Here is an 8,591-nt window from a genome sequence, read left to right as displayed (position 1 = left end):
ATTTCACATGCAAGGAGTAATGCGTAGTATTCGGTGCAGATCAGGATTTACTGTGTGTGTGTGTGTGTGTGTGTGTGTGTGTAAGTCTGTACAAATACAGATAAGAACAACAATTTGTCACACACACAGTCGAGGACCAAACAGATCATGAGTAATTGTGTTTGCAGAGTGTTTTGATGCAAGGCGCTCTTCGTTTTCTCTGTTGGCCTTGTGACTGTCTTGCAGAAAATACCAGCGTACCATACAAATTATTAAAGATCTGCAATTGTTGATAAAGTTATGCACTTTCGTGTTACTTGTTTCTGCAGTCTCGTAGTCGGGATGAAGTCATGGCACACCAGATTTAAAAAAGAATAACCTCACCCAGATTTGTACAGTCAAAACGCCCAACACGTGTAAACATGAAGTGTACTCATCAGAATTAATCATCAGCGTAGTATGTTCTACGTAAGTAATTGTATATGTTCATAGAGGTAGTGAGAAGTTTGTCTGTTGAATCCATCGTAAGAAAAATCACTAACTTTTTAAAACACAATGACTAAAACTTTCCTTTCGTTCATTCAGTCATTCATGTTCTAAAGGTTATTCCTCACTTAGGCGACTGTAGAAACAGACGGAAATATCAACAACATAAGCACAGCATGTGTATTCCGTTATGAGGATATTAACTGCAAACACGGTAAACACAAGGAGCTGCAAATGCAAATGATGAGTATCCGTCATGAGCTTTATGTTAATCATGTAATCGGCTTTGGATGAATACCTTTAAAAATATACACATTAAATATAAATTTACAACACAATTCAAATTAGTCTCCAGTTCAGATGGAAACAAACATTAAGGGGCTCCGGAAAGGCTCAAAATCACGAAAAGTTCAATTTTTACTTTTTTGCGTTTTCTGAATCTGCAGACTTTTACCTTTTAATAGATATATAATTTATTCAATTCCGAAGACTACAACTATTTTTAAATTTTTTTTGAAATGTGTTGTACATGGGCGTGACCCACTGTGGCGCTGTTAAACTGCTGTCAAATGGTGTTATTATTAACGTCCGTGTTCATCAGGTACATTTTAGTGATGTGAGATAAAGTATGTGTTGTGGCTAACCTGTGATGGTTCAATATATATCGCTGGTGTGATTGTCGATTGTTTCATGTTTATTTACTCTGTCGTTATCTCGAAAATATTCGTAATTAATTCTGTTTCTTGGGTCTCTGTTTTGTTGAAGTATAATAATGAGTAAAAGTAAAGTTATTATAAATCCTCTGAAGGCTTTTAAGAAAAGGAGAAATGTTGGAAAGCCAAAGGTATGTGTTTTTACTGTAAACAATAAAGACGATAAGGGAAAGAAAATACTTCACAGAAGAAGCTTGGTTCAATGAGTGAAAACTATGAATGTTTATGGGCGAATCGGATGTGAATGAAATATTTGACATGTCGGTTCTCAAAGGAATTTTTTCAAACTGTGTAAGATGTATTCATTGTAGTGAAGTTGGTCTGGAACTCTCCATAATAAAGCACGTAGGACTTGCTAGTGAAATACAACTGAAATGTGATAAGTGTTCATACATGACCACCTTTTGGAACAGTGTTGCAGTAACTGCAACTGAAGAAAATGGTAGCAAAATCTACGAACACAACAACGAGCGATGCTTGCTTTAGACAAGGAACGCCTTCGGGCTGCAGACAGGGCTGTAAAGAGTCTAGAAATACAAGCAAGAGTAAACAGGAGGGGGAACAAGAGGAAGCTGGAGGAGGAGTTTGCAGAGGATGAAGATAATCCATCCTATGGACCTGGAATGCACTAAAAAGTTAATCCAATCTTTGTCGCTCGATTCCCAAAACTTTTATTTTCTCATACTAATTACATGTTTTCTAAGGATCTTCCAAACATATTTGTTTCAAACTTTCAGTAAATGTTACACAGTACCTTCTGCATAATTTAACACAGCCTTTTTCCAAAAAACTGTATATTTTTGAATATATAAATAAAAAATTGCAAAAAAATGTTGTGAATTTTCATTACAATTGAAAAAAAATCATCTTTAATAACTGAACTAAAATTTTGTAAAATCCCTGTGTTAAGTTGTAGCCCATATTCCAATAAATAATCTGTAAAAAGTTCAACTTCCTACCTCAAATACTTTGTGAGGAAAGATGTAATTTATAAGCGTTATTTTAACATTGCAAGTATAGGGCGTTCCGGAGCCCCTTAAGCAATTTTGTCCAAACGTATGTGTTACGCCCCAGGTAAAAGTGTAAGGGTATTGGAGAGAAAATAGTGAATGTGTTTTTGTTCTTGTAGTCCGTTTGCCGAAATCGTCAACGTAAATAGTCACTATTCAGTAAATACGAGGAACAACATATCCATCATGATGTCTAAACAAAGAGAAAAATAGTACAAAAGATAAAAACATTTAAATCAAATCAATTCTAATAGCTGAAGCATATATCATGTGCCTTCTTGAGTCTTGTAAATATATTTTTTTAAAAAGGATTTTCCCATGTGATGTTAAATATGTGTTTTAAAGAATAACAAAACAATTGACTCTCAACTGCTTTCCTTTCAGTGTTATGTATTACGTAGTTCATATGGAGGGTTCATACAGCCAATCGATGTGTTCTCCTCACAGCCGACCTTTATTTACAGCCGTATTCAAAGAACTGTGACTGACGCCCGAACAGCAGGGAACTGACACGCCCTGAGACTTGAAAATAGTGGCATGTGATCTAATGTGTAAGCCATACAACTTTTTAAAGTATCGCCTGACCATTTCCTTCTTGTATTTTACACCACTGATAATGGCTAGACACTAGCCGAAATCTGGATCTGCCAAATAAAACCGGCAAAAAAGGACGACTGATTTCTGTACTCCATCGTTTATAAATAGTAAAGTGACTATGGTATTTGAAGCATGAAACAAGCTGAACAGCAAAGTGTAACTGCAACCGGTTGAAAAAGTTATTCAACAAGAAAAAAACCAGATATCTCGAGTGTCAAAGTAACAAAACGGGAAGTTATTCTTACGAAATAATAAATAATACCGGGCAGCGTGGAGGGTAAAAATCGTAGAGGGAGACCAAGAGAATACACTAAGCAGATTCACAAGGATGTAGGCTGCAGTAGGTACTGGGAGATGAAAAAGCTTGCACAGGATAGAGTAGCATGGAGAGCTCCATCAAACCAGTCTCAGGGCTGAAGACCACATCAACAACAACAACCGATCAACCGCGGTAAAAGAAAAAGTGATTTGCACCATTTATTCTTGCCGGTGTTCTGTTATGAGTTCTAGTGCTTCTTAAATGATTAACATTCATATATCAGTGAATAGTAAACAAAATGGTATACATCCCTGCCAGTGGCTTTAAAGGCGTAAAAAATAAAATGATTAATGTGTGTCTCCGATAACTACATTATGCATGTGCACGTTTGGAAAGGTTGGGTAGCTCCACGCACTCATTTGCATTTTGCTTGTAAGAGTACCACAATGCCCAGCAAGTAAAGAAAGAACGAAAATGGACTTAACTGCAGAAAATATTCTAAACATTTCCGAGGATATAATATTTAGTGCTGGAACTGTGAAGAGGCATTATACAGTAGAATGTAAGTATAGTTTAAGGTACCGTTTGCCAAAGAAAAAATGACACTCTTATGATGATATTTGCACAAAATCCTAGTTGGATCTTTAAATAGAGGAACAGTTTACATGTATATTATCTCGGCGGCTAATTCTTACACTAACAACATAAATTAAGAAACAATTTTTGGTGAAAAACTGAAGACTGATATATGTTGCTCACCACTCAGACTATAACATATTATGAACCAAACAACTGTTTCACTCGTATTAAACTTATCTAAAATCAACACGAAAGAAAGTGGTAAATGCACATTCACACACACACAGAGTGGTGAAGGGGCTAGAGAGAGAGAGAGAGAGAGAGAGAGAGAGAGAGAGATAGTAGGGGATGGGGGATGGAGAGCGAGACCAAGTGGAGGAGAGAAACGGCAGGGAGGAAGAGTAGGAGACAAAACAAATGTGTGAGAAGGCAAGAAGGGCGGTGAATGGTGATGACTGACAAGGAGAGAGAAAACGGGGAGAGTGGGGAAGGACAATACAGTGGTGCCTCACTTATCTGATTCTCATTAATTCAGATTACTTTTTTGTATTCGGAATAATAATAATAATAATAATAATAAATGACACTGGGTTGCACAGTACTGTACTGAATTCCCCCGTGTATTTCGAGTGTAAAATATGGTCAATGAGAAAAAAGGTGGATTATACATGGACAAAAACATTCAAATGCAGAGAATGGATCAAAGCGAATTGTTGAAAAACAGTGCTCCTGCACTTGGTGTTGAAGCGTTTGCAAAGAATTCAGGTGTTAAAATGACAATAACGCTGGTTATGCTATGTTTTCTGACGACGAAATTATCCCCGTTTGTTCGACGATTGTGATTAATTACCTGATAAAAATTATCGTTTATGTAGAGCAGCAGACAAAAGCATCTTTGGCCATACTACTGCTGGTATAACGCTTACGTGTTCAGTCAGCACGTAAGGGATATACGAATATCGGTGGAAAGAAACTTACCGGTTAATTCAGTGAATAAAAGTTGTTTTAACGTATCTAGTGAAGATTTATGTGAAAATAGTGAATAAATTTTGTATATAGGTTAAAATAAAGATTACAATTATGTTCGCAGCATTTACCCCATCGGTCTGCTTTCTTCTGGCTTTATTGATTGCCCGTATTTTCAATTACTGTATGACCTATGACACCTCAAATCCCCATAAAAGAGATTCCCCTGCATAGTGACAAAGGGAGTGAGTGGAAAAAAGGCAAAAAGGCAGTTAACAGAGACAACAACTCTGTGTGTGTGTGTGTGTGTGTGTGTGTGTGTGTGTGTGTGTGTGTGTGTGTGTGTGTGTGAGACAGAAAGAGAGAGGGAGAGAGAGAGAGAGAGAGAGAGAGAGAGAGAGAGAGAGAGAGAGAGAGATAGTGAGTGTCACTGACACTGAATAGAAACACGAGAACACACAAAGTGTGGGATAAGGCATAACAGTGGGAAAGGGAGAGAGTAAGGAAACTGGTATAAAGGACAGAAAGAAACGGCAGAAAAGAGAGAGACAACGCGAGGAAAGATAGCCGATAAAGTGTAATGTTACAACACAGTATGTACATACTTATTGCCACACCACTTTTGCATCATTTTTCAGGATTTTATTTTTTTAATTTTTTTTATGAAAGATTAACTGCAAATTTTGTGCCTTTTGTGTAGTAAACACTGACAACGTTGGGGATATTGTTTCGTAGAAAGTCTATGACTTTTTTGAAGCCGGCCGCGGTGGTCTAGCGGTTCTAGGCGCTCAGTACGGAACCGCGAGACTGCTACGGTCGCAGGTTCGAATCCTGCCTCGGGCATGAATGTATGTGATGTCCTTAGGTTAGTTAGGTTTAACCAGTTCTAAGTTCTAGGGGACTAATCACCTCAGAAGTTGAGTCCCATAGTGCTCAGAGCCATTTGAAACCATTTGAACTTTTTGAATGGTGTAAGAGACTATTTGGAGCACGAACGGAGAGGGGTTGGTCAGTAGCAAGCAGAAAAATAGAAGTGCATGTGCTTTAGGTGTGAGTGAGTGAGGACGTAGGACTGTGTCTGTGGCTCCAATATAGTACTTATATAGTATGGTTAGTATTAAACTTCAACGCCGACGGAAAACTGGTTACTGTATGGGTGCCCAACTTCATAGGAATGATGTTCAGACTGTGCGTTACTGGATTTGCGTTATTGATAGTGTTAGTGACTTGAGTTACCGTTGGGCGCCGGTTCTGGTACGGCGACGTAGGGCTGAAACACAAGCATCGGTGCACATTACAGTTGATTGGCCAGGACGAGGTGAGCTGGGCTTTACTCGTAACGCTGTTTTATCAAAACAACAACAAAAGTACTGCTGCTCTTTGTGAGTATCGAAGCATTAAAGATATACGGAGAGATTCTCTTTCCGCATCGCGGTTGAAAAACATAATTCTGAAGTTCAAAATAACTGGCGATTTGGGAATAGTTCCTGGGAAAGAGCGACAGGCAACTGCGCCACAAATTGGTGAGGAAATTACTGTTTCCATGGCTGAGAATGCTGGATGCCACGTGCGATCTTCAAGCGGTGCATGAACTGTCTCTCGACAACTGAACTTTCCATGGTCCACTATTCGATAAGTGATGCAGATAATTTCAGGTTGGTCGTGGATGATGTGATTGTCACATCGACCAATGTCTGCAACCTGCAACGTAAACATGGTACGCAAATAAAAAAGAGTTATCCTCTCATATGGAAATTAAAATGTGTTTCTTTCAATGGTTTATCATCATTTCTCTTCCGTGTGTCCTCACAAATCCTTCCACAAAGTTTCATTGTCCTAGGATCACTCATTTCTCATGGCGGTCATTTCAAGTAGCGAAAGTTTAATTACGAGGGCTATCCACAAAGTACATTACGTTTTGGAATTAAAAATAAATAAAATATTGGAAATTCTTTTTATTATATGCAGATGAAAGCCACACTTAAATACTACTTTTCTACATAGTTGTCATTTAAATTAAGGCACTTATCGTAGCGATGGACGAGCTTGGAAATTCCTTCGTCGTAAAATTCGGCCGCCTGCGCCTTCAACCACGTGGTTACCTCTTCTTAAAGCTGTGAGTCGTCATCAAAACGCTGCATAGCCAATCACTTCTTCATTGCTGGGAATAAGTGGAAGTCGCTCGGTGCCAGGTCGGGACCGTACGGCGGGTGAGGAAACAACTCCCACTTAAAAGATTCGAGAACTACACGAGTGGCATTTGCCGTGTGGACCCGAGCGTTGTCGTGAATCAGCAAGATCTTTGAGCCCAACTTTCCCCTGCCCTTGTTTTGTATTGCTCTTCTGAGGTTGTGCAGAGTTTGGCAATACCTTTGAGAGTTTATTGTAGTGCCTCTTTCCAGGAAATCCGCAAAAATCACACCTTTTCTGTCCCAAAAGACAGTCGCCATCACCTTACATGCCGACATTGTCTGCATGCATTTCTTGGGTTTTGGGGGGGAATTTGTGTGCCCCCACTGCATTCACTGCAATTTTGTCTCGCAGTTCACATTCTTAACCCAGGTTTCGTCACCAGTAACGACGCGATCGAGTAATGAGTCGCACAGCTTCAAGAAGAGGTAACAATGTGGTTGAAGGCGCTGGCGGCCGAATTTTACGACAAAGGGATTTCCAAGCTCGTCCATCGTTACGATAAGTGCCTTAATTTAAATGGCAACTATGTAGAAAAGCAGTATTTAAGTGTGGCTTTCATCTGTATATGATAAAAAAAATTCCAATACTTTATTTATTTTAAATTCCAAACCGTAATGTACTTTGTGGATAGCCCTGTGATGTGTGTGATGTCCTTAGGTTAGTTAGGTTTAAGTAATTCTAAGTTCTAGGGGACTGATGACCTCAGACGTTAAGTCCCATAGTGCTCAGAGACATATGAAATATTTTTAGGCATCGATTGGCCGCCATGTTCTCCGGATCTCAACACATGCGAATCCTTTTAGTGGGATTGCATTAAAGACAAGGTGTACAGCAATAAGCCGAAAACCATTGCTGAGTCATTCAGGAGGTCATCGACAGCTTCGATGTTCCGACACTTCAGAAGGTAATGCAGATTTCGCTATTCGTCTGCGCTGCATCATCGCCAATCATGACAGGCATATCGACCACATCATAACCCAAATCCGAATATCTGTAGTGGCGTTTACATGTTGAATAAAGTGTGTGCACGCCCTATTTTGTAACTAATTTACTTTTTTTTATAGTTCAATAATTTTCACCCTGTCCAAGAAGGGACAGTCAAATGAAAACCGAACACACTCCAGAAGGTAGAGACCTTGCGGAGTTGTGGTCCCACTGTTGTTACGTTTCGGTGCTGTCACCACTGGGGTGGGGAAACGGGAAAGTGTCGCATCAGTGGTGCAAGCAGTTGTTGAGTTGTGACGTTGCTTGTTGGTGGACTGGTCTCGTGAGTTCGTGCAGATGCCTTAGTGTCGTACCGATAGCGCCTACGCCTCGACTACCCTCCAGTCAGCTGTGTAGCACCCGTGGCCTGCATTCCTCGCCCGGTCGCTACATGGACTCCGGCGACCACATGGGAACAAATTCCTCGGCCGTGGAACCATAACAGAACGAATACTACGCTTCAGCGATTTAGCTGAGAAACACTGCAATATCTCCCGTACAGCCCGTATCGTTCACATCTTTGGCGGCCTGAAGAAAGACGTCTCTTTTAATCGGAAGAGGAAGTTCAGAAGCGGGTGCGGTTGTGGATACGCCAGCGGCCGGCCGCGATCTGTGAAACGGGAGTTAATTGTTTCGCCTCCGAGTGGGATAAATATTCCCGTGTGTGGTGACTGATTTCGAATGGAATCAATCCATAGTACCGCTATGGTGGGTGTTCGGTTATCCTTTGTCTGCCCCTCATATAGGGTGACAGTTATTGAAGTATACGGGAAAAAACCTGAATTAGCTACAAACTCCACGTGCACACACGTTATTTAACATGCA

Source organism: Schistocerca piceifrons, chromosome 9, assembly GCF_021461385.2.
Source record: "Schistocerca piceifrons isolate TAMUIC-IGC-003096 chromosome 9, iqSchPice1.1, whole genome shotgun sequence".
NCBI lineage: Eukaryota > Metazoa > Arthropoda > Insecta > Orthoptera > Acrididae > Schistocerca > Schistocerca piceifrons.
Note: the sequence above shows the minus strand (reverse complement) of the source record.